The 25,794-nt window shown below is 38.6% G+C and overlaps 1 pseudogene; it reads right to left on the minus strand.

Annotated features, from left to right (window-relative positions):
• Positions 1-472: 472 nt before the first annotated feature.
• Positions 473-2,471, minus strand: LOC149793933 (microfibril-associated glycoprotein 4 pseudogene; annotated as a pseudogene).
• Positions 2,472-25,794: the final 23,323 nt, after the last annotated feature.

Below are 25,794 nucleotides of genomic sequence, written 5' to 3' on the forward strand. Positions count from 1 at the left end.
TGCATACTGAACATTATTATCTTGTAACTTTTGCCTTTTTGAAATAGATTCATTAAAAGATTTAATTAAAGCTATAGCAGAGGAGACAGCATGCAAATCCCGTTAGCTGACAAGCAACAAGTATGCAATAATTTTGTCTTAAAAGGGCTGTGTGAAATAGATTTATTCAAACGCTGCTTCATACGAAAAGTCATGTTCTCTTGATATCCAGATTGGAGTAGGTAAATCTAGGAGATCTCATTTCTGCATATACAGTGATATAATCAGTGTGGCCGGTGGCTAATATATCTTCTGAATGAGTGCTCAAGAACACAATATCACGAGTGTACTAATACAATCACCACTCAATAAAGGTAAAAGAAGACAAAGAATAAAGAGAGGTAGAAAACATTATGTAAATATAAATTCCTCAAATGAATAAGTGATAACCTGATGATAAAATCCCTAAAAAGACATACGATAAATACCAATCTACGTTAATGGATTACAATTTGTTTTAATATGGAAAATAGGCATTATGAATACAACAACAGATATGTTCAGAAAAAAATAATATTGTGTCATGGGTTACATATAGTGCTGAAAAGATAATAATGTGTCATGGGTTACATTTAGCTCTGGAAAATAATAAAGTATCATGGATTACAAAATTCTGGAAGATAATATAGCATGGGACAATTATAGTTCTGAAAAGATAATGTGTCATGGGTTACATATAGTAAAACCTTATTAAGTTCTCTAATTTGAAAGATAAACAATTATTGATACGTAAAGAAAGAGTATCTTTGTTTAGCTAGACAATGCCAAACGACTACTAATTTATAGGACGTATATTGTGAGAAATACTGGCATGAGGATACTTGGATATAAAATCAGTTAAATAGAAGCAGTGAATTTATATCAATTCATCCTTCATTTCTCTTGGATGAACTATAAGTACAATAGCCTTCTGTAGGAAATCAAAACACAGCAGCTCTAAAATGGAAAGCATCTCTAGACACTTAAAGAAAGCATTCGTTGAAAACACAACACCAGGTTTAAAATTCAAATTAATGCATATGCGAGAGAAACATTCCGCTTTACTTAGCTCCTATCAAACTTAGATAAAATAGGTTATGTGGGAATATAGTAAATTTAAGTATTATAATATGGAAATAAAAAGAAACTTTGAATACAGTTTTCTACGCAATGTATGCCAAAACAATTTAAATTTTATTTTGTGCTATATAAAACTATGCATTTAAAGTTCGTCCTGAAACTATTCTAAAAATGGATAGGTTTAACTTTTATAAAACATGTTTATGTGGGAAATCTCATCTAAGCAAATGTATTTGTAAAACATTCTAAATATATTGACCATTGCAGAATATGAAACTTTCTCGTTAATTTGAACATGTCATTAATTCAGTAATCTTCACAATGTGGATACAAGTGATGCATCATCTTCTTTTCGATATAACATTTCAGTGTGGCACATACCATATGAACATTTGTTTATATTATCTACAGCTTCCTCACTTTCATATCGGCATACACCACGGACGTGTAATATCCGGCAAATGTAAGCCAATTTACTCCTTGCCCATATGCGGTGGATCCATATATACCATTCAAATTTGACTGATGACATGCTTTGTACCACCAACCACCTTTGAATTCTTGAGCGCAATTTGGTCCGTAGGAGTCGTTGTCTCGATCCTTGGTTGTAAACTTAGCCCCTGATTGATAAGTAAAGGAATCCCCTGCAGTTCCGCTATATCCTCCTGCCGTGAGGATGTATCCGCTATTTTCATCGCCTACTTTGAAAGAACTGTACGTGGCGTAGGTCTTGTTTGCGTCCGAAACAGATAAATCTACACGTAATTGGTAGTTGCCTTGAGCTGTGAGAGCGTGAATATTATCATTTCCAACCCAGAAGTTTCCATTCAAGTTACCAAAACCCTGCTTGTAATCAGACCAGTCGCGATAAAAATCCACGTCCCCGCTGACTCTTCTTTGAATGACAGTCCAACCACCACCGGCCGTATTCATGTCACACAGTACATAGATTCCTTGAGGAAGCCCGTCCGGATAAATGACATACACTCCGGTTCTAGCGTAGCCTCTTTGGTACAACTCCTGACAGTCTCGTGGTCTTCCAGATAGAGATCCTCCACAGCTGAGATAGTAGTTGGGACATGGAGGTCGTACGCCATCACCCCATGTTGGCTGGCTATTACAGTTGCACGTGCATTGACAAGAACCCGGATTACTACTGCCCATACCCTCTTGCCTAAGCTGAATCTGGTCACGCTGATCCACTTGTTCCGGATGGTTCTGAAATAGGTCTGAGAGTTCGGCAAGAATGTCTTCTTTGTGATGCAATTTTGTATTTTCAATAGCCGATGTCCAGGCTAAAAGCGAAGCCACGAATATGAAACTGACTGCATAACCTGCCATGACGGAGTGAATTTAATGAGCAGAATTATTCTCCAATGATCTTGCTTATATACCCTGCATAAAATACAGACTGACGATCATAAGTGAAAATAACTGAACTATGAAATTAACACCAACGGTTATTGGCTGGAAATGTCGTTAGTTTTCAAGCCAGCATACACTTAAACACTGATATTCATTTTTAGTAGCGTCATCAATAATTGGGATATAAAGCAGTATATTCCCGGATAGACTTATAGGTTTCTGTGATATAAACCTTTTACACATTTTCTTTCGTGTAAAGTGGTGTTACTGCCTTGAATCTTTTGATCTAATGGAAATTATAACAGCTATGCTTTCAGCTTTGCAAGAATGTGGTCTTAAACTAGGTGAAAGAAATCAGCGAAGGCAAGACGTTTATTAAAATAAACAAGTCACAAAAGTATGAAGTCCTCTGATTAATTTTCAATACTGAATATGCTGATGTAGCAGTAGTCTTGAACAGGCTGATGTATAGCCTTGAAACAATCACAATGATATAATCTAGAATGTCTTTAAGTGAATTAAAAGTAATCCCAAAGTAGTGTTTTAATCCCAAATATGAATGATCAATTCTGTTAAATACATTTTATATAAACAAATTCACGCAAAGGTTTCCTTTTATCTTCTAAATTACATCTTACAAGGCTACAAAACATCAGTGAAGTTTAGTTCTGTAACATACATATAATGGGACGCATTCAGCTCACCTTTCTGCTTAAGACAGATGAAAATTATTTCAGATTATAAAAGCTGTTTAAATTAAATATTTAATTTCCAATTTTTACAAATGCGTATAAATCACGAGTATTTTTCATGCATGTTTTTTTTTTTTAATTCTCTCATGGTTGAATAGATTATCTCACAGCTATTAAATTGCATTTCCACCCTATGACCTTTTCCGTCAGACCTGTCTTTATTGCACATTTCCATTAACTAGAAATCTTGTCATACGTGTATACTTTATAAAGCATTATATATACCGTATGTCAACGTGAGCAAACATTCATAACAATTGGAACAATACTAGTATAGTAGGATGGTTGATTATCCAAGTGACCTGTGTTAAGAAAACCTATATATTTACACCGGTCTCAAATCATTAATTATGAATATAAACATTGGCGTGAGCATATCAGAGGGAGGAGGGACCATGACTTGGAGCTTGGGGTCTTAGTGATAATCTTGGTGGGCAACACATTACAATTCTAACATGTGCCACACAATGAGATTTCTTCAAAAGAAAGATGAACCAGATTTTAGATTGTAAAAGATAACAATTCTAATATATTTAATAACAATCTTCTGCATATTTATGAGCTCGATTTCACAATCAACGATTTTTGTTAATGCATTTCTTTCCTGAATCTATCCCAGTTTAAAAGGTTAATATTAATTTAAAGCGAACTTACTATCTCCTTTCGCAGTCACCGACATTATAATGGTTTCTTCTTTCATACTATTCGAGGTGAAAATATAACTGACAGAGTTATATTAATGAGCATTTTAACCCTAGGACCCGTTTTCCATTAATAATTATTTTGCGTCTATCGGAATTCTCTTTATACATGCATCCATTGTAAAACTATATGCATTTTGAATGCCTGTGTGAATACAATCTACCACGAACAGGGCAGAATATGAAGCGTAATTCTCCTAGTCACCTGTAATATTAGATCTCCATATGGTCTTAAAGTAATCATGCTGAAGGTAAACATCTGAGGAGACAGGTGTGTGCATGAGAGAGAGATTTACTGTTTGATTGAGTTTTAACGGCGCATCAGCACTGTTAGGCTATTTAGTGCCAAACAAATTTTATATGTATAACCTTTTTTAAATTATACAAAGTCTCATATCGACCAGCGATTTCAAAACCAAATAGTTGAAATTAAAACGATGAGACGGTAATAGTGAAAATTAAATCTTCCGAATCAACGGGGGATCTAAATGATGTATGTTAATGAAGAATGATGGAAAGGTTTAAAAAAGGGACGGTAATATATATTGCATAAAATAGCACAAGGTGATAACATAAAGGTTAGAGTTTAGAGTAAATATTCACTGCTTTAAGGAACTCTAATACGAGTAATGTTTATAGAAACACAAACGTCCGTCATGTCATTGACATTTTAATACTGATCGCGTGTGTGTTGCAGCTCAAAACACTCAATCATGAAGTGCTTAACAGTGAAAGGTTCTTTGCAAAAAACGCACTCTGGTGGGTCTTCACCTTTTAGTATGTGGGAGTGGGTGATATAAGTATGACCAATTCGGATTCTTGCAATGACTCTCTCCTTCCTACGAATGGTTCTATATTATATTGTGGGAGACACTCAGCTCGGTATTTTTGAAGAGTATGTTTTTCAATAATGGGTTCTCCAGTTCTCTATTGTGTAGTCACTGGAGTACTGATAGCGAGTCGGAGAAGATAATACTGTTTAAAATATGTTTCTTTTCTATATGTTGCAGAGCAAGGTCTATTGCTCTGATTTCGGCTGTAAAAATTGATGCTCCATTTGGTAAACGAACTTGCGTTGTGTGATTTCCACAAACGAAGGCTGCAGCAGCCTTTTCCTTATCCTTTGATCCATCAGTGTAAATTCTGGTATAGTTTTTAAATTCGGTGAGGAGTTCATGGTAAGAGTTGTGGAAGACGGAAAGGTTTCTTTCGCATTTTTTTCCATCGTGTAGCGTTAAACGTACTTTTGTTTGTTTAATTAGCCAGGGTGGTGTTTCGGAGATGGACGTTTTCTGAATTTTAGAAAGATATATATTTGTAGTGTCAAGGCTGGATGATATTCTAATGCCAAAGGAAGGTATGGCGTTTGGTTTATTTTCGTATAAAGTTTTGTATTTGGGTTGAAAAACAGCCGAAAAAGCAGGATTCAGAGGGTTTGATTTTAATTTCAGAGCATACTGTGCGGAAAGCATTTCTCTACGATGCGATAACGGTGGTTCATTCGCCTCAGCTAGAAGGCTTTTACACGGGGATGTTTTAAATGCTCCCAGAGAAAGTCTTATTCCCTGATGATGAATTGGATCAAGCATTTTAAGATACGATTTTCTGGCTGAACCATACACAACGCAACCATAGTCCACTTTGGAGCGAATAAACGTTCTGTATAAATTTAGGATGACCTTTCTTTCAGCACCCCAGTCAGTGTGCGCTACTACTTTAAGTAGGTTAAGTGCTTTTAAGCATTTAGATTTTAAGTTCTTTAGGTGTGGAATAAAGGCCAGTTTTCTGTCAAAGATTATACCTAAAAATTTGGTTTCCTCAACAACTGGAATAGGTGTTCCATCCAGCGTGAGGTTCGGTTCATCGTGATGTTTTCGTGACTGACAGAATGCATGCATACCGTTTTTGATTTCGAGAATTTGAAACCGTTTGCGTTGGCCCAATTTTGAATTTTGTTTATATTTTGCTCCAGTAGTGTTTCACTTGTATGCATGTGCTTTGACCGATAACATATTAGAAAATCATCAACGTATAACGAGCAATCCACACCAGGAGTTAAACACTTGGTGATGCTATTAATTTTGATGTTAAAGAGCGTCACAGATAAAATACTGCCTTGGGGCACACCCATCTCTTGTTCGTGCATAACTGAGAGGGTAGAGCCTACTCGTACTTTGAATTCTCTGTCGGAGAGAAAGTTGGATATGAAAGAGGGCAGACGTCCTTTTAGACCTAGATCGCTCAGGTCATTTAGTATCCCGTACTTCCATGTCGTGTCATAGGCCTTTTCTAAATCAAAGGAAACCGCTACTAAATGTTCTTCCTTAATAAATGCATCGCGAATAAATGTTTCCAGTCTAACCAGATGATCATTGGTGCTACGGCCATATCGAAAGCCACTTTGGAAAGGAGATATTAAATTGTTAGTTTCCAGGTACCATACAAGCCGAGAATTGATCATTCGTTCCATTGTTTTGCACATGCAGCTAGTAAGTGCAATAGGTCGATAGTTGGTAGGATCTTCGCTATCTTTACCGGGTTTGGGAACTGGTATTACTGTTGCTTCTTTCCATATTTTAGGTAGGTTACCAGTAATCCATAAATCATTGAAGAGTTTTAAAAGAGATGTTAAAGATGATTCTGGAAGATGTTTTAAAAACTGGTAATGTATTTTGTCAGGCCCAGCGGAAGTATCATGGGCCTTGTATAAAGCCTCCATAAGTTCTGATAGTGAAAACAGCTGGTTGTAACTTTCCGAGTTGTTGGATGTGAATTTTAAACGTGACTTTTCTTTTTGAGTTTTCAATTTTTGGAAGGCTTCGGAATAATTAGATGATGACGAATTTTTAGAGAATGTATCAGCAAGAACATTTGCTATGTCACGTTTTGAGCTAAGATTGTTATTGTTCACTTTTAGATGTCGGAAAGAATTGTGTTTTATCTTTCCGTTTATTTTTCGGATCGTGTCCCAAACATTCTTAATTGAGGAACGAGAGTTTAAAGAGGAAACATATTTCATCCATGATGCTCGTTTACTTTCTTTGATTGTGCGGCGAGCTTTGGCCCGGAGAATACGATATTTACTTAAATTCTCGGGCGTCGGATGATTGTTAAATTTTTTCAAGGCTTCTCGGCGTTGCCGTATGGCTTCCTTACATTCCTTAGTGAGCCAAGGTTTTAGGGTTCTTTAACAGTTTGCTGAGGACTTGGGGATAGATTCTTCTGCAATGTCGGTTAAAATAGATGTAAAATGCTGAATGGGGTCGTTAACATTGAAAACTGTATCCTCATTCAGCCTGGTTTTACAGAGTGTTTCGAATTTGGCCCAGTCGGCCTTCTTTAAATTCCATTGTGGAATTACTTCATCAATTGTAGAGTTATGATTTACAAGGGAGATTGGGAAATGATCGCTGCTGTGAAGGTCATCAGCGACCTTCCATTCATAGTCCAAAAGCAGCGAAGGAGAACAAATTGTCAAATCGATGCATGTGTATGTACCCGTGCCTGGGTGTAAATATGTAGGTGTTTTGGTATTATATAGACACAGATCGTGTCTAGAAATAAAGTCTTCAACTTTGTGACCTCTGTCACTTACATGATTCGATCCCCATAAAATGTTATGGGCATTAAAATCCCCGAGTAAAACAAAGGGTGCGGGAAGCTGTTGAACAAGATTATCGAGTTCGTTTGGTACTAGGTTAGTGTTTGGTGGTAAATAAATAGAGCAAAATGTAATCACTCGATGTAGAGTGACGCTTACAGCAATGGCTTGTAAATTGGTGTTTAAAGGAATGAAACTATGAAGAGCTCTGTTGTTCACATTAACAGAAACTCCTCCTGATGCCCTATCAACATTTGGAGAGCAGGTGTTAAACAGGGAGTAGTTTTTAAATGTGATGATGTCCGTATCTTTCAAGAAGGTTTCTTGAAGGTATAGTACCGCAGGATCATGTTCGTTTAAAAGCAGGAGAAGATCATTGTAATTTGCTTTAAGTCCTCGACAATTCCATTGTATGATAGTGTTTTTCATTATAAATTTAAATTAAAGATTGTGGAGCTAGGTTAGACCTTTCGCAGAGGGAATTTGTTTTGTTATTTCTCTGGAGGAAGTACGGGGGTGAATTTTTTGTTTGTAGGTCTGGAGTTCCCTTGAGCGCATGGAGCAGATTCTTCTGCATCCATGCTCTCGATGTCTCCAAACCTGTTATAAAGTTTGATGGGGTCATCTGACCCCTTTTGTTGCCTGTTTCCATGAGATTTATTTTTGTTTTTTGGTGATTTAGTTTGTTGGGTATTGCTGAATGTAGTTTGTGTAGATGCCGTGTTTCTCTGTGATTGGTAATGAGGGGTGTTTGAGCTTGGTGTTGAATCGGGTGCTTCTGTTTGTGTTTGAGCGTCCTTCGTTGTTTTAGGTATGCTCTTCACTACAGTGGAGAAGGATGGGCCAGGATGGGCTGTTTTCGCCTGTACAAGTTTTCTGGCTTCTGGATAGGGAATATTATTTGTGTATTTTACCCTCTGAATTTCCTTCTCCTGTTTCCAGGTATCGCAATCCTTGGAATTTGCGTGGTGCTCTTTTCCACAGTTGACACAATGCGGAGTTGCTCTACAGTCAGCTTCCTGATGAGAATTTTCTCCGCATCGGCCACATATTTGGGTTTTAGAGCAGCGGTCTTCGTGATGGCCGTATTTTTGACATTTGTAACATCGAAGGGGGTTTGGAATGTAGATGTCAACCTTCACTTGCAAGAAGCCAACTTTGACCACTTTGGGTACAGTTGGCTTGTTGAAGGTGAGTACAATGGTGTTGGTGTCCTGCAGGTTATTATTACGTTTGATACGTATTCGACGGACTGCAGTGACACCTTCACTTTTCATTCCTTCGATGATATCTGCGTCGGTGACTCCAGCCAAGTCACGACAGCGAATCACGCCTTTGGACGTATTCAGTGTGGTGTGAGCGAATGAGGTCACTGGAATATCGAAGAAAGTTTTTATTTTCCCGATATTGTCTGACTGACCTCGTCGCTCACATTCCACAAGAAGGCAACCCGATTTCATTTTTTTGACGCTCTTTGGCGTACCAATCAAACCTGTAATTGTTTTCTCAATCACAAACGGAGAGAGTGAAGCAAGGGATTTTGCGGCATCTTTAGATTGTATTACCATGAAGCGTGGAAATGTGTCCACACTACATGGTTCGTCGTCCGAGTCAGATAAAGTTTTGGTACGTTTATTTTGATTTTTTTGGGAAATATCCATTTTGGCTAGATTAAAAATTCAGCACCCGTGCTCCCCACCCACCAAGGAGCCCAACAAGGGGACACTTTTCAAGTGTCAGGGATACACAGATGCCATACTCAGTTGATAAAATTACCTTTGAATGACCCTGAAGTCGCCAATTTCTAAGGTCGGTAAAATTACCCCCCGATTGACCTGTTAAGCCACCGCCTTCTAGGAAGTCTTCTAAGACTTGGAAAAGGGAAAGATAAAGGAATAGAATATAGGGGCAACGGTGGTATCAAGAGAGATACAAGGAGACAGATAAAGAAGGTGAGAGAGTAAATAAAGACCTCCTAGGGCTCGGCATGACCAGCCGATTTGTCGGAACCGGGCCCATCCCGACCACCCGTCTAAGAGAAGTAGAGGCCAAAGTAGTGTGTTGCAGGGAAAGCCTCTGCTCAACTACCAGGATCCTTTCCTCCTCCGACACGGGACGCAACCCACGGCAAACAGGTTGCCTCTACTTAGTCGCCTTTTACGACACGTAGCGAGGCACGTCGGCCCAATTCTACAACCCCGGACCCGCAGGGGGACTGGTGGCTAATATATCTGCTGACAGATAACTCAAGAAGAAAATATCAAGAGTGTACCAATACAATCACCACTCAATAAAGGGAAAATAAGACAAAGAAGAAAGAGAGGAAGAAAACATTTTGTACATATAAATCCCTATACCGAACAAAGGATAATCTGATGATAAAATCCCTACAAGGGCATACAATTCATACAAATCTACGTTAATAGATTAGACTTTGTTTTAATATAGAAAATATACATTATGTGTAGATCAACATATACGTTCAGAAATAAATACTGTGTCATGGTTTATGTAATAGTGCTGAAAAGATAATAATGTGTCATGGGTTACATATAATTCTGGAAAATAATGAAGTTCATGGGTTACATAAACACGGAAAGATAATATATCATGGGTTACATATAGTTATGAAAAGATAATGTATCATGAGTTACATATAGTAAAACCTTATCAAGTTATATAAGGACTATATTCAATAAGGGCCATTTTCTGCCGTTTTTTATGGGGAACAATCTTGTAAATATCACAACTCTGTGTCTCGTTGTATTATTCGATGTATAAAGCACCCTCTTCTGCATTAAATATGCACATGAATTTCTTTTTCATGCCTAAACACGTTTTCTATGGTTAATTTAAGAGAAAATGCTACATTTCACCATCTTGAAACTAGAGATAAGATTTAAGCGCAGGCAAGGTATTTACATTGATTAATATTTATTAAAATATTTAGGTTGTCATAATAACTTATTTGTTCACGTTTGCGCTAGTCACTACAAATTAAAACATTCTTGAATGTTGCTGTCTATGTATCATTGTCGTTGTTTTCGCTGTTGCACCGTAAATGAAAGAAAACCGCTATTAAATGTTCTTTCTTAATAAATGCATCGCGAATAAATGTTTCCAGTCTAACCAGATGATCATTGGTGCTCCGGCCATATCGAAAGCCACTTTGGAAAGGAGATATTAAATTGTTAGTTTCCAAATACCAGACAAGCCGAGAATTGATCATTTGTTCCATTGTTTTGCACACACAGCTTGTCAGTGCAATTGGTCGATAGCTGTTGGGGTCTTGGCTATCTTTACCGGGTTTGGGGACTGGTATTACAGTTGCTTCTTTCCAGAATTTTGGTACATTACCAGTAATCCATAAGTCATTGAAGAGTTTCAAAAGAGATGTTAAAGATGATTCTGGAAGGTGTTTCAAAAACTGGTAATGTATTTCGTCAGGCCCAGCGGATGTATCATGGGCCTTATCTAAAGCCTCCCTAAGCTCCGATAGTGAGAACAATTGATTATAACTTTCCGAGTTGTTGGATGCGAATTTTAAACGTGACTTTTCTTTCTGAGTTTTAAGTTTTCGGAAGGCTTCTGAATAATTAGATGATGAGGAATTTTTTGAGAAACTGTCAGCAAGAATATTTGCAATGTCACGTTTTGAACTAAAGTTGTTATTGTTCAGTGTCAGATGTCGGAGAGGGTTTTGTTTTCTCTTTCCATTTATTTTGCGTGTAGTGTCCCAAACTTTCTTAACAGAGGTACGAGAGTTTAAAGAAGAAACATATTTCTTCCGTGATGCTCTTTTACTTTCTTTGATTGTGCGGCGAGCTTTGGCCCGGACAATGCGATATATATTTAAGTTTTCGGGCGTCGGGTGATTATTACATTTTTTTAATGCTTCTCGGCGTTGCCGTATGGCTTCCTTACATTCCTTAGTGAGCCAAGGTTTTAGGGTTCTTTTACAGTTTGTTGAGGACTTGGGGATAGATTCTTCTGCAATCTCTATTAAAATAGATGTAAAATGCTGAATGGGATCGTTAACATTGAAAACTGTATCCTCATTCAGCCTAGTTTACAGAGTGTTTCGAACTTGGCCCAGTCGGCTTTCTATAAATTCCATTGTGGAATTACTTCATCAATTGTAGAGCTATGATTTACAAGGGAGATTGGGAAGTGATCGCTGCTGTGAAGGTCATCAGGGACCTTCCATTCATAGTCCAAAAGCAGCGAAGGAGAACAAATTGTCAAATCGATGCATGTGTATGTACCCGTGCCTGGGTGTAAATATGTAGGTGTTTTGGTATTATATAGACACAGATCGTGTCTACAAATAAGGTCTTCAACTTTGTGACCTCTGTCACTTATATGATTCGATCCCCATAAAATGTTATGGGCATTAAAATCCCCGAGTAAAACAAATGGCGCGGGAAGCTGTTGAACAAGGTCGTCTAATTCGTTTGGTACTAGGTTAGTGTTTGGTGGTAAGTAAATAGAGCAACATGTAATCACTCGATGTAGAGTGACGCTTACAGCAATGGCTTGTAAATTTGTGTTTAAAGGTATGATGCTATGAGGGGCTCTGTTATTCACAATAACATAGACTCCTCCTGAGGCCCTGTAAACATTCTGTGAGTAGGTGTTAAACAGGGAGAAGTTTTTAAGTGTGATGTTATCTGTATGTTTCAAAAATGTTTCCTGAAGACATAGTACTGCAGGATCATGTTTATTTAAAAGCAGAAGAATATCATGGTAGTTGGCTTTAAGTCCTCGACAGTTCCATTGGAAAATGGTGTTCTTCATTACAACTTTATATTGAAGATTTTGGAGCTATGTTAGACCTTTCGCGAAGGCAATCAGTTTGGTTATTTATCTGGAGGAAGTACGGGGATGTATTTTTTGTTGTTATGTCTGGAGCTACCTTGAGGACATGGAACAGATTCTTCTGCATCCATGTCCTCTAAGTCTGCAAACCTGTTATAGACTTTGATGGGATCATCTGACCCCTTTTGTTGTCTGTTTCCGTGAGACTTTTTTTGACTTTTCGGTGATTTCGATGGTTGGGTATTGAATGTAGTTTGTGTAGATGCCGTGTTTTTCTGTGCTTGGTAATGAGGGATGCTTGAGCTAGGTGTTGAATCGGGTGTTTCTGTTTGTGTTTGAGCGTCCTTCGTTGTGTTAGGACTGTTCTTCACTACGGTGGAGAAGGATGGGCCAGGATGGGCTATTTTGGCCTGAACGATTTTTTCTGGCTTCTGGATAGGGTATGTTGGATGTATATTTTACCATGTGTATCTGCTTCGCCATTTTACAGGTATTGAAATCCTTGGAACTGGCATGGTGCTCTTTTCCACAGATGACACAAAGATTAATTGATTGATTGATTGATTTTTCACGGCGCATCAGCACTGTTAGGCTATTTACCGCCAAACAAAGTGTTGATTGATTGATTGATTGATTGATTGATTTTTAACGGCGCATCAGCACTTTTAGGCTATTTAGCGCCAAACAAAGTGTTACTTGTATAATCTTTTAAAACTTATAAAAGGTTCTATATCGACCAGCGATATAAAAGAACAAATGGTTGAAATTAAAAACGGTAAGATGGTAATGGTGCAAAATAAAGCTTCCCGATCAACGGGAGATGTAAAAAAGATGAATAGGTATTAAAATGGGACGGTATATATATTGCATAAAACTGCACAAGGTGATAGCATAAAAGTCAGAGTTTAGAGTAAATATTTACGGCTTTCAAGAACTCGATAATACGAGTGATGTTTATATTATCAAAAAGTTCTTTCATGTCATGCACAACGTAATAACGATCGCGCGTAGGTTGTAGGTCAAAGCACTCTATCATAAAGTGCTTGACAGTGAATGGTTCATTGCAAGATTAATTGATTGATTGATTGTTTTTTTTTAACGGCGCATCAGCACTCTTAGGCTATTTAGCGCCAAACAAAGTGTTACTTGTATAATCTTTTAAAACTTATAAAAGGTTCTACATCGACCAGCGATATAAAAGAACAAATGGTTGAAATTAAAAACGGTAAGATGGTAACGGTGCAAAATAAAGCTTCCCGATCAACGGGAGATGTAAAAAAGATGAATAGGTATTAAAATGGGACGGAATGTATATTGCATAAAACTGCACAAGGTGATAGCATAAAAGTCAGAGTTTAGAGTAAATATTTACGGCTTTCAAGAACTCGATAATACGAGTGATGTTTATATTATCAAAAAGTTCTTTCATATCATGCGCGTAGGTTGTAGGTCAAAGCACTCTATCATAAAGTGCTTGACAGTGAATGGTTCATTGCAAGAAACGCACTCTGGTGGGTCTTCACCTTTTAGTATGTGGGTGTGGGTGATATAAGTATGACCAATTCGGATTCTTGCAATGACTACCTCCTCCCTACGAATGGTTCTGTAGGAAGGAGTCCATTCTCCTAGAGTTGGTTTGATTGCATGAAGTTTGTTATTTACAGCATCATTCCATGATGCCTGCCACTTCTGACGTAAGAACTTTCTGATACAAGGTTTAAAATCTATATATGGTATTTTAAAATCAGATGGTTCTTGAGAAAGGGCCATTTTAGCAGCGCGATCTGCTTTTTCGTTACCTTTAATACCAATGTGGCTAGGTAACCAACAGTATATTATATTGTGGGAGACACTCAGCTCGGTATTTTTGACGAGTATGTTTTTCAATAATGGGTTCTCCAGTTTTCTATTGTGTAGTGACTGGAGTACTGATAGCGAGTCGGAGAAGATGATACAGTTTGAAATACGATTCTTTTCTATATGTTGCAGAGCAAGGTCTATTGCTCTGATTTCGGCTGTAAAAATTGATGCTCCATTTGGTAAGCGAGCTTGCGTTGTGTGATTTCCACAAACAAAGGCTGCAGCAGCCTTTTCCTCATCCTTTGATCCATCAGTGTAAATTCTGGTGTAGTTTTTAAATTCGGTGAGGAGTTCATGGTAAGAGTTGTGGAAGATAGAAGGGTTTGTTTCGGATTTTTTTCCATCGTGTAGCGTAAAACGTACTTTTGGTTGTTTAATTAGCCAGGGTGGTGTTTCGGAGATAGATGTTTTCTGAATTTTTGAAAGATCTATATTTGTAGTGTCAAGGCTGCATGATAATCTAATGCCAAAGGATTGATTGATTGATTGATTGATTTATTTTTAACGGCGCATCAGCACTTTTAGGCTATTTAGCGCCAAACAAAGTGTTATTTCTATAATCTTTTAAAACTTATAAAAGGTCCTATATCGACCAGCGATATAAAAGAACAAATGGTTGAAATTAAAAAACGGTAAGATGATAACGGTGCAAAATAAAGGTTCCCGCTCAACGGGAGATGTAAAATTGATCAATAGGTATTAAAATGGGACGGTATATATATTGCATAAAACTGCACAAGGTGATAGCATAAAAATCAGAGTTTAGAGTAAATATTTACGGCTTTCAAGAACTCGATAATACGAGTGATGTTTATATTATCAAAAAGTTCTTTCATATCATGCACAACGTAACAACGATCGCGCGTAGGTTGTAGGTCAAAGCACTCTATCATAAAGTGCTTGACAGTGAATGGTTCATTGCAAGAAACGCACTCTGGTGGGTCTTCACCTTTTAGTATGTGGGTGTGGGTGATATAAGTATGACCAATTCGGATTCTTGCAATGACTACCTCCTCCCTACGAATGGTTCTGTAGGAAGGAGTCCATTCTCCTAGAGTTGGTTTGATTGCATGAAGTTTGTTATTTACAGCATCATTCCATGATGCCTGCCACTTCTGACGTAAGAACTTTCTGATACAAGGTTTAAAATCAGTATATGGTATTTTAAAATCAGATGGTTCTTGAGAAAGGGCCATTTTAGCAGCGCGATCTGCTTTTTCGTTACCTTTAATACCAATGTGGCTAGGTAACCAACAGTATATTATATTGTGGGAGACACTCAGCTCGGTATTTTTTACGAGTATGTTTTTCAATAATGGGTTCTCCAGTTTTCTATTGTGTAGTGACTGAAGTACTGATAGCGAGTCGGAGAAGATGATACAGTTTGAAATACGATTCTTTTCTATATGTTGCAGAGCAAGGTCTATTGCTCTGATTTCGGCTGTAAAAATTGATGCTCCATTTGGTAAGCGAACTTGCGTTGTGTGATTTCCACAAACAAAGGCTGCAGCAGCCTTTTCCTCATCCTTTGATCCATCAGTGTAAATTCTGGTGTAGTTTTTAAATTCGGTGAGGAGTTCATGGTAAGAGTTGTGGAAGATAGAAGGGTTTGTTTCGGATTTTTTTCCATCGTGTAGCGTAAAATGTACTTTTGGTTGTTTAATTAGCCAGGGTGGTGTTTCGGAGATGGATGTTTTCTGAATTTTTGAAAGATCTATATTTGCAGTGTCAAGGCTGGATGATATTCTAATGCCAAAGGAAGGTATGGCGTTTGGTTTATTTTCGTATAAAGTTTTGTATTTGGGTTGAAAAACAGCCGAAAAAGCAGGATTCAGAGGGTTTGATTTTAATTTGAGAGCATACTGTGCGGAAAGCATTTCTCTACGATGCGATAACGGTGGTTCATTCGCCTCAGCTAGAAGGCTTTCACACGGGGATGTTTTAAATGCTCCCAGAGCCAGTCTTATTCCCTGATGATGAATTGGATCAAGCATTTTAAGATACGATTTTCTGGCAGAACCATACACAACGCAACCATAGTCTAGTTTGGAGCGAATAAACGTTCTATATAAATTCAGGATGACTTTTCTATCAGCACCCCAGTCAGTGTGTGCTACTACTTTAAGTAGGTCAAGTGCTTTTAAGCATTTGGCTTTCAAGTTTTTTAGGTGTGGAATAAAGGTCAGTTTTCTGTCAAAGATAATACCCAAAAATTTTGTTTCCTCAACAACTGGAATAGGTGTTCCGTCCAGCGTGAGTTTAGGTTCATTGTGGTGTCGTCGTAATTGACAGAAATGCATACATACCGTTTTTGATTTCGAGAATTTGAAACCGTTCGTAATAGCCCAATTTTGAATCTTGTTGATATTTTGCTGTAGTTGTCTTTCAATTGTATGCATGTGCTTTGACCGATAACATATTAGAAAATCATCAACGTATAACGAACAATCCACACCAGGAGTCAAACACTTGCTGATGCTATTAATTTTGATGTTAAAGAGCGTCACAGATAAAATACTGCCCTGGGGCACACCCATCTCTTGCTCGTGCAGATCTGAGAGGGTAGAGCCCACTCGTACTTTGAATTCTCTGTCGGAGAGAAAGTTGGATATGAAAGAGGGCAGACGGCCTGTTAGACCTAGATCGTTCAGGTCATTTAGTATCCCGTACTTCCATGTCGTGTCATAGGCCTTTTCTAAATCAAAGAAAACCGCTACTAAATGTTCTTTCTTAATAAATGCATCGCGAATGAATGTTTCTAGTCTAACCAGATGATCATTGGTACTCCGGCCATATCGAAAGCCACTTTGGAAAGGAGATATTAAATTGTTAGTTTCCAAATACCAGACAAGCCGAGAATTGATCATTCGTTTCATTGTTTTGCACACACAGCTTGTGAGTGCAATTGGTCGATAGCTGTTGGGGTCTTCGCTATCTTTACCGGGTTTGGGGACAGGTATTACAGTTGCTTCTTTCCAGATTTTTGGCACATTACCAGTAATCCATAAATCATTGAAGAGTTTCAAAAGAGATGTTAATGATGATTCTGGAAGGTGTTTCAGAAACTGGTAATGTATCTCGTCAGCCCAGCGGATGTATCATGGGCCTTATCTAAAGCCTCCCTAAGCTCCGATAGTGAGAACAATTGATTATAACTTTCCGAGTTGTTGGATGTGAATTTTAAACGTGACTTTTCTTTTTGAGTTTTAAGTTTTTGGAAGGCTTCTGAATAATTAGATGATGAGGAATTTTTCGAGAAACTGTCAGCAAGAATATTTGCAATGTCACGTTTTGAACTAAAGTTGTTATTGTTCAGTGTCAGATGTCGGAGATGGTTTTGCTTTCTCTTTCCGTTTATTTTGCGTATAGTGTCCCAAACTTTTTTAACAGAGGAACGAGAGTTTAAAGAAGAAACATATTTCTTCCATGATGCTCTTTTACTTTCTTTCATTATGCGGCGAGCTTTGGCCCGGGCAATGCGATATATATTTAAGTTTTCGGGCGTCGGTTGATTATTAAATTTCCTTAATGCTTCTCGGCGTAGTTTAATGGCTTCCTTACATTCCTTAGTGACCCAAGGTTTTTGGGTTCTTTTACAATATGGCGAGGACTTGGGAACGGATTCTTCTGCAATCTCTATTAAAATAGATGTAAAATGCTGAATGGTGTCAACATTGAAAACTGTATCCTCATTCAGCCTAGTTTTACACAGTGTTTCAAACTTGGCCCAGTCGGCCTTCTTTAAATTCCATTGTGGAATTACTTCATCGCCTGTAGAGTTAAGATTTACAAGAAAGATTGGGAAGTGATCGCTGCTGTGAAGGTCATCAGCGACCTTCCATTCATAGTCCAAAAGCAGAGAAGGAGAACAAATTGTCAAATCGATGCATGTGTATGTACCCGTGCCTGGGTGTAAATATGTAGGTGTTTTGGTATTATATAGACACAGATCGTGTCTAGAAATAAAGTCTTCAACTTTGTGACCTCTGTCACTTATATGATTTGATCCCCATAAAATGTTATGGGCATTAAAATCCCCGAGTAAAACAAAGGGTGCGGGAAGCTGTTGAACAAGATTGTCGAGTTCGTGTGGTACTAGGTTAGTGTTTGGTGGTAAATAAATAGAGCAAAATGTAATCACTCGATGTAGAGTGACGCTTACAGCAATGGCTTGTAAATTGGTGTTTAAATGAATGAAGCTATGAGGAGCTCTGTTGTTTACAATAACAGAAACTCCTCCTGATGCCCTATCAACATTTGGAGAGCAGGTGTTAAACAGGGAGTAGTTTTTAAATGTGATATTGTCTGTATCTTTCAAGAATGTTTCTTGAAGGCATAGTACCGCAGGATCATGTTCGTTTAAAAGCAGGAGAAGATCATTGTAATTTGCTTTAAGTCCTCGACAATTCCATTGTATGATAGTGTTTTTCATTATAAATTTAAATTAAAGATTGTGGAGCTAGGTTAGACCTTTCGCAGAGGGAATTTGTTTTGTTATTTCTCTGGAGGAAGTACGGGGGTGAATTTTTTGTTTGTAGGTCTGGAGTTCCCTTGGGCGCATGGAGCAGATTCTTCTGCATCCATGCTCTCGATGTCTCCAAACCTGTTATAAAGTTTGATGGGGTCATGTGACCCCTTTTGTTGCCTGTTTCCGTGAGATTTTTTATTCTTTGGTGATTTAGGTTGTTGGGTATTATTAAATGTAGTCTGAGTAGATGCCGTGTTTTTCTGTGCTTGGTAATGGGGGGTGTTTGAATTTGGTGTTGAATCGGGTGCTTCTGTTTGTGTTTGAGCGTCCTTCGTTGTTTTAGGATTGCTCTTCACTACAGTGGAGAAGGATGGGCCAGGATGAGCTGTTTTTGCCTGTACAATTTTCCTGGCTTCTGGATAGGGAATATTATTTGTGTATTTTACCCTCTGAATTTCCTTCTCCTGTTTCCAGGTATCGCAATCCTTGGAATTTGCGTGGTGCTCTTTTCCGCAGTTGACACAATGCGGAGTTGCTCTACAATCAGATTCCTGATGAGCATTGTCTCCGCATCGGCCACATATTTGGCTCTTGGAGCAGCGGTCTTCGTGATGGCCGTATTTTTGACACTTATAACACCGAAGGGGGTTGGGAATGTAAATCTCTACCTTTACTTGCAAAAAGCCAACTTTCACCACTTTGGGTACAGTTGGCCTGTTGAAGGTGAGTACAATGGTGTTGGTGTCCTGCAGATTGTTATTACGTTTAATACGTATTCGTCGGACTGCAGTGACACCTTCATCTTTCATTCCTTCGATGATGTCAGCGTCGGTGACTCCAGCCAAGTCACGGCAGCGAATCACGCCTTTGGACGTATTCAGTGTGGTGTGAGCGAATGAGGTTACTGGGATATCAAAGAACGTTTTCATTTTCCTGATATTGTCTGATTGACCTCGTCGCTCACACTCAATAAGAAGACAACCCGATTTCAACTTTTTAACACTTTTAGGTGTGCCAATCGATCCTGTGATAGTCTTTTCGATGACAAATGGAGATAGTGCGGCAAGCGGTTTCGTGGCATCTTTTGACTGTATGACCATGAAGCGTGGAAATGACTCCACACTAAATGGTTCATCGTCAGACTCTGATAAGGGTTTCAATCTTTTATTTTGATTTTTTTTGGAATTATCCATGATGGCTAGATTAAAAATTCAGCACCCGTGCTCCCCACCCACCAAGGAGCCCAACAAGGGGACACTTTTCAAGTGTCAGGGATACACAGATGCCATACTCAGTTGATAAAATTACCTTTGAATGACCCTGAAGTCGCCAATTTCTAAGGTCGGTAAAATTACCCCCCGATTGACCCGTTAAGCCACCGCCTTCTAGGAAGCCGTCTAAGACTTGGAAAAGGGAAATATAAAGGAAAAGAATATAGGGGCAACGGTGGTATCAAGAGAGATACAAGGAGAGAGAGAAAGAAGGTGAGAAAGTTAATAAAGACCTCCTAGGGCTCGGCGTGACCAGTCGATTTGTCAGAACCGGGCCCATCCCGACCACCCGTCTAAGAGAAGTAGAGGCCAAAGTAGTGTATTGCAGGGAAAGCCACTGCTCAACTACCAGGATCCTTTCCTCCCCCGACACGGGACGCAACCCACGGCAAACAGGTTGCCTCTACTTAGTCGCCTTTTACGACACGTAGCGAGGCACGTCGGGCCAATTCTACAACCCCGGACCCGCAGGGGGACAGAGTTTTGAGTAAATATTAACTGCTTACAGGAACTCTATAATACGAGGGATGTTTATAGTATCAAAATGTTCTTTCATATCATGCACAACGTAATAACGTTCGCGCGTAGGTTGCAGGTCAAAACACTCTATCATAAAGTGCTTGACAGTGAATGGTTCTTTGCAAGAAACGCACTCTGGTGGGTCTTCACGTTTTAGTATGTGGGTGTGGGTGATATAAGTATGACCAATTCGGATTCTTGTAATGACTACCTCCTCCCTACGCATGGTTCTGTAGGAAGGAGTCCATTCTCTTAGGGTTGGCTTGATTGCATGAATTTTGTTATTTACAGCATCATTCCATGATGAATGCCACTTCTGAGGAAAGAACTTTCTGATACTAGGTTTAAAATCAGTATATGGTATTTTAAAATCAGATGTTCTTGAGTAAGGGCCATTTTAGCAGCGCTATCTGCTTTTTCGTTACCTTTAATACCAATGTGGCTAGGTGGCCAACAGTATATTATATCGTGGGAGACACTCATCTCGGTATTTTTGACGAGTATGTTTTTCAATAATGGATTCTCCAGTTTTCTATTGTGTAGTGACTGGAGTACTGATATAGAGTCGGAGAAGATGATACTGTTCAAAATACTTTTGCTTGCTATATGATGCAGAGCAAAATCTATTGCTCTGATTTCGGCTGCAAAAATTGATGTCCCACTTGGTAAGCGTACTTGCGTTGTGTGATTTCCACAAACAAAGGCTGCAGCAGCCTTTTCCTCATCATGTGAGCCGTCGGTATAAATTCTTGTAGGTTTTATATTCGGTGAGAAGTTCTTGATAACAGTTGTGGAACACGGAAGGGTTTGTCTCCGATTTTTTTCCACCGTGTAGCGTAAAAAGAACTTTTGGTTGTTTCAGTAGCCAGGGTGGTGTTTCGGAGATGGACGTTTCCTGAATTTTAGAAAGATCAATTTTTGTACTGTCAAGGCTGGATGATATTCTAATGCCAAAGGAAGGTATGGCATTTGGTTTATTTTCATATAAGGTTTTGTATTTGGGTTTGAGAGGGTTTGATTTTAATTTGAGAGCATACTGTGCGGAAAGCATTTCTCTACGATGCGATAACGGTGGTTCATTCGCCTCAACTAGCAGGCTTTCACACGGGGATGTTTTAAATGCTCCCAGAGCCAGTCTTATTCCCTGATGATGAATTGGATCAAGCATTTTAAGATACGATTTTCTGGCTGCACCATACACAACGCAACCATAGTCCACTTTGGAGCGAATAAGCGTTCTGTATAAATTTAGGACGACTTTTCTATCAACACCCCAGTCAGTGTGCGCTACTACTTTAAGTAGGTTCAGTGCTTTTAAGCATTTAGGTTTTAAGTTCTTTAGGTGTCGAATAAAGGTCAGTTTTCTGTCAAAGATTATACCTAAAAATTTTCTTTCCTCAACAACTGGAATAGGTGTTCCATCCAGCGTGAGGCGAGGGTCATCGTGATGTTTTCGTAACTTACATAAATGCATGCATACCGTTTTTGATTTCGAGAATTTGAAACCGTTTGCATTGGCCCAATTTTGAATTTTGTTTATATTTTGCTGCAGTTGTCTTTCAATTGTATGCATGTGCTTTGACCGATAACATATTAGAAAATCATCAACGTATAACGAGCAATCCACACCAGGAGTCAAACACTTGGTGATGCTATTAATTTTGATGTTAAAGAGCGTCACAGATAAAATACTGCCCTGGGGCACACCCATCCCTTGTTCGTGCAGATCTGAGAGGGTAGAGCCCACTCGTACTTTTTATTCTCTGTCGGAGAGAAAGTTGGATATGAAAGAGGGCAGACGGCCTGTTAGACCTAGATCGTTCAGGTCATTTAGTATCCGGTACTTCCATGTCGTGTCATAGGCCTTTTCTAAATCAAAGAAATCCGCTACCTAAATGTTCTTTCTTAATAAATGCATCGCGAATAAATGTTTCCAGTCTAACCAGATGATCATTGGTGCTCCGGTCATATCGAAAGCCACTTTGGAAAGGAGATATTAAATTGTTAGTTTCCAAATACCAGACAAGCCGAGAATTGATCATTCGTTCCATTGTTTTGCACACACAGCTTGTCAGTGCAATTCGTCGATAGCTGGTGGGGTCTTCGCTATTTTGACCGGGTTTGGGGACTGGTATTAAAGTTGCTTCTTTCCGATTTCTGGTACATTACCAGTAATCCATAAATCATTGAAGAGTTTCAAAAGAGATGTTAATGATGATTCTGGAAGGTGTTTCAAAAATTGGTAATGTATTTCGTCAGGCCCAGCGGATGTATCATGGGCCTTATCTAGAGCCTCCCTAAGCTCCGATAGTGAGAACAATTGATTATAACTTTCCGAGTTGTTGGATGCGAATTTTAAACGTGACTTTTCTTTTTGAGTTTTAAGTTTTCGGAAGGCTTCTGAATAATTAGATGATGAGGAATTTTTTGAGAAACTGTCAGCAAGAATATTTGCAATGTCACGTTTTGAACTAAAGTTGTTATTGTTCAGTGTCAGATGTCGGAGAGGGTTTTGTTTTCTCTTTCCGTTTATTTTGCGTGTAGTGTCCCAAACTTTCTTAACAGAGGAACGAGAGTTTAAATAAGAAACATATTTCTTCCGTGATGCTCTTTTACTTTCTTTGATTGTTCGGCGAGCTTTGGCCCGGACAATGCGATATATATTTAAGTTTTCGGGCGTCGGGTGATTATTAAATTTTTTTAATGCTTCTCGGCGTTGCCGTATGGCCTCCTTACATTCCTTAGTGAGCCAAGGTTTTAGGGTTCTTTTACAGTTTGTTGAGGACTTGGGGATAGATTCTTCTGCAATCTCTATTAAAATAGATGTAAAATGCTGAATGGGATCGTTAACATTGAAAACTGTATCCTCATTCAGCCTAGTTTTACAAAGTTTTTCGAACTTGGCCCAGTCGGCCTTCTTTAAATTCCATTGTGGAATTACTTCATCAATTGTAGAGCTATGATTTACAAGGGAGATTGGGAAGTGATCGCTGCTGTGAAGGTCATCAGCGACCTTCCATTCATAGTCCAAAAGCAGCGAAGGAGAACAAATTGTCAAATCGATGCTTGTGTATGTACCCGTGCCTGGGTGTAAATATATAGGTGTTTTGGTATTATATAGACACAGATCGTTTCCACAAAATAAGGTCTTCAACTTTGTGACCTCTGTCACTTATATGATTCGATCCCCATAAAATGTTATGGGCATTAAAATCCCCGAGTAAAACAAATGGCGCGGGAAGCTGTTGAACAAGGTCGTCTAATTCGTTTGGTACTAGGTTAGTGTTTGGTGGTAAGTAAATAGAGCAACATGTAATCACTCGATGTAGAGTGACACTTACAGCAATGGCTTGTAAATTTGTGTTTAAAGGTATGATGCTATGAGGGGCTCTGTTGTTTAAAATAAAGAGACTCCTCCTGATTGATTGATTGATTGTTTTTTTTTTAACGGCGCATCAGCACTCTTAGGCTATTTAGCGCCAAACAAAGTGTTACTTGTATAATCTTTTAAAACTTATAAAAGGTTCTACATCGACCAGCGATATAAAAGAACAAATGGTTGAAATTAAAAACGGTAAGATGGTAACGGTGCAAAATAAAGCTTCCCGATCAACGGGAGATGTAAAAAAGATGAATAGGTATTAAAATGGGACGGAATGTATATTGCATAAAACTGCACAAGGTGATAGCATAAAAGTCAGAGTTTAGAGTAAATATTTACGGCTTTCAAGAACTCGATAATACGAGTGATGTTTATATTATCAAAAAGTTCTTTCATATCATGCACAACGTAATAACGATCGCGCGTAGGTTGTAGGTCAAAGCACTCTATCATAAAGTGCTTGACAGTGAATGGTTCATTGCAAGAAACGCACTCTGGTGGGTCTTCACCTTTTAGTATGTGGGTGTGGGTGATAAAAGTATGACCAATTCGGATTCTTGCAATGACTACCTCCTCCCTACGAATGGTTCTGTAGGAAGGAGTCCATTCTCCTAGAGTTGGTTTGATTGCATGAAGTTTGTTATTTACAGCATCATTCCATGATGCCTGCCACTTCTGACGTAAGAACTTTCTGATACAAGGTTTAAAATCTGTATATGGTATTTTAAAATCAGATGGTTCTTGAGAAAGGGCCATTTTAGCAGCGCGATCTGCTTTTTCGTTACCTTTAATACCAATGTGGCTAGGTAACCAACAGTATATTATATTGTGGGAGACACTCAGCTCGGTATTTTTTACGAGTATGTTTTTCAATAATGGGTTCTCCAGTTTTCTATTGTGTAGTGACTGAAGTACTGATAGCGAGTCGGAGAAGATGATACAGTTTGAAATACGATTCTTTTCTATATGTTGCAGAGCAAGGTCTATTGCTCTGATTTCGGCTGTAAAAATTGATGCTCCATTTGGTAAGCGAACTTGCGTTGTGTGATTTCCACAAACAAAGGCTGCAGCAGCCTTTTCCTCATCCTTTGATCCATCAGTGTAAATTCTGGTGTAGTTTTTAAATTCGGTGAGGAGTTCATGGTAAGAGTTGTGGAAGATAGAAGGGTTTGTTTCGGATTTTTTTCCATCGTGTAGCGTAAAACGTACTTTTGGTTGTTTAATTAGCCAGGGTGGTGTTTCGGAGATGGATGTTTTCTGAATTTTTGAAAGATCTATATTTGTAGTGTCAAGGCTGGATGATATTCTAATGCCAAAGGAAGGTATGGCGTTTGGTTTATTTTCGTATAAAGTTTTGTATTTGGGTTGAAAAACAGCCGAAAAAGCAGGATTCAGAGGGTTTGATTTTAATTTGAGAGCATACTGTGCTGAAAGCATTTCTCTACGATGCGATAACGGTGGTTCATTCGCCTCAGCTAGAAGGCTTTCACACGGGGATGTTTTAAATGCTCCCAGAGCCAGTCTTATTCCCTGATGATGAATTGGATCAAGCATTTTAAGATACGATTTTCTGGCAGAACCATACACAACGCAACCATAGTCTAGTTTGGAGCGAATAAACGTTCTATATAAATTCAGGATGACTTTTCTATCAGCACCCCAGTCAGTGTGTGCTACTACTTTAAGTAGGTCAAGTGCTTTTAAGCATTTGGCTTTCAAGTTTTTTAGGTGTGGAATAAAGGTCAGTTTTCTGTCAAAGATAATACCCAAAAATTTTGTTTCCTCAACAACTGGAATAGGTGTTCCGTCCAGCGTGAGTTTAGGTTCATCGTGGTGTCGTCGTAATTGACAGAAATGCATACATACAGTTTTTGATTTCGAGAATTTGAAACCGTTCGTACTAGACCAATTTTGAATCTTGTTGATATTTTGCTGTAGTTGTCTTTCAATTGTATGCAT

The sequence above is a fragment of the Sinohyriopsis cumingii genome, chromosome 8 (genome assembly GCF_028554795.1).
Source record: "Sinohyriopsis cumingii isolate HCF-2022 chromosome 8, ASM2855479v2, whole genome shotgun sequence".
Taxonomy (NCBI): domain Eukaryota; kingdom Metazoa; phylum Mollusca; class Bivalvia; order Unionida; family Unionidae; genus Sinohyriopsis; species Sinohyriopsis cumingii.